Here is a 2326-nt window from a genome sequence, read left to right as displayed (position 1 = left end):
TCAAACTTAAGTATCATCATCCCCTAGAGGCCTTGTTAAAGCACAGTTTGCTGGGCCCCATCCCTGAGTTCTGATTCTGCAGATCTGGGTGTGGCCGAGAATCAATATTTCTCACGTGTTCCAGCTGCTGCTGCTGTAGTTGATCAGGGACCACCCTTTGAGAAGTCTGTTCTAATAAAATTCTCCATCATGGCTACACATACCATTATTGTCAAAATGCCATCTTACAAAAAAACGATAAGTAGATTTAATGCAATTTCAATGAAAATACTGTCAGCATTTTTCACACAACTAGAAAAAAAGATGTTAATGCTTATATGAACTCAGAAGAGACCCAGAATAGTCAAAGCAATGTTGGACAACAAGAGGAAGGCAAGAGGCATCACAGTTGCTCCCAGACTTCAATTTACACTACAAAGCTTCAGGGGTAAAGAAGAGCATGGTAACTGGCACAAAACACACATGTTGGCCAATGGAATAGAAGATGAAGAAACAACCCCAAGCACCTTCCGCCATCTGATTATTGGCAAAGAAGTCAATAATATACACTGGAGAAAAGATATGCTTTTTTTTTTTTTTGCACTGGGGATTGAACTCGGGTCCTTGCACTTGCGCAGCAGGCGGCGAAAACACTGAGCTAAATCCCCGGCCCGAAAGATATGCTTTTTAATAAATGGTTCTGGGAAAGCTGGTTATTCAGTTTCAGAAGAATGAATCTTAAGCTATATACCTCATTCTGTACTAAAATCAAACCAAAATGGGTCAAAGACCTGGCTATAGAAACAGAAGCACTAAGTTTGCTTGAGAAAAAATTGGCAAAACTCTTGACATAGGCATAGGACTTCCTGGGCAGAATCCAATTGCACAGGACATAATACCAAAAATCAACAAATGAGATTATATCAAATTAAAAAGCTTCTGCTTAGCAAAGGAAACCACCAACAGAATGAAGGGACAACCTACAGAATAGGAGAACCAAAATTTGCCAGTTACTTTTCAGAGGACTAATATTGAGAATATATAAGGAACTCAAAAAAATTGGACTCCCCTAAAGACCTAATTAAAAATGAGCAATTGAACGAAATGAGTAGACTCTTCTCAAAGAAGAAGTAGAAATGTCCAACAGGTACGTGAAAAAATGTTCAGCATCTTTGGCTATTAGAAAACTACAAATGAAAACAACACTGAGATTAACTTTACTCCAGTAAGAATGGCTATTAATGAAGGACTCAAAAAACAAGCACTGGCAAGGTTGTGGGGGGAAAAGAAACTGTTTTATATTATTGGTAGAAATGTAAACTAGTTCAGCCACTGTGGGAATTAGTATGGATATTCTTTAAAAAATGAAAATAGACATTCCGTTTGACCCAGCTATATCTCTTCTGAATATCTTCCTGAGAGAACTAAAGGCATCATAAGACAGGGATCGATCCATGCACACCCATGTTTACAGAGGTACAACTCACAATAGCTAAATAGTGGACGCAACCTATATGTCCATCAACAGCTGAATGAATAAAAAATGTCATATATATATATATATATATATATATATATATATCACATTTGTAGGAAAACAGATGAATCTTGAGACCATAATGCAAAGTAAAATAAATAAGACATAGAGGTTAAACATCACATGGTTTCTGCAATATGAAAGACTCAAAATATAAAAAATTGAAAAAGCAAAATAAAAGAGCCATGTCAAAAACAGGGAGGTAGGCTCTGGAGATGGGAAGTGGACCTGGGGAAGGAAGAAGAGTGTGGTGTGGAGGGAAACAGAAGTAAACATGATCAAGATGTGATGTGTATATGTACCAATCACCCAAAAAAGATGAATGTAATTACTATGTGTCACAAACATATACTAATAAAATTTTCTAAAAAAGAGGTAAGAAAACAGCAATTATGGTACCATTGCTACCTTAAATATATACATATATATATATGTATGTATTTACATAGGAACAAGAAACTTCAAATGATGTTATAAAATATTAATGGAATTCTTTTATTAAAAATAGAATTATTTAAAAATTTATTATTCATTGTTTTAAAATGAGAAATAATAATGGTGGATATTTAGGTGTGCATATTTATGGGGTACAAAGCAATGTTTTGATCTATGTATACATTATAGAGTCAATCAAGCTGATTAGCATATCCAAAGCATCAATAATCTATTTTTATGTAGGAGAATGTTAAAAAATCTATTTTAGCAATTTTGAAATATGCAATGCTATATTATTAATATTATTACAAAAATTATGATCACCATGCAATGGACTACGTCACTAAAAGTTATCCTTCCACTCTAAATGAAAAT

The sequence above is a fragment of the Heterocephalus glaber genome, unplaced genomic scaffold (genome assembly GCF_053883595.1).
Source record: "Heterocephalus glaber isolate CG9 unplaced genomic scaffold, H.glaber_assembly_v1.0 deba00001594, whole genome shotgun sequence".
NCBI classification, from domain to species: domain Eukaryota; kingdom Metazoa; phylum Chordata; class Mammalia; order Rodentia; family Bathyergidae; genus Heterocephalus; species Heterocephalus glaber.
The sequence above is the reverse complement of the archived record's forward strand: the minus strand, read 5'-3'. Positions refer to the sequence as shown.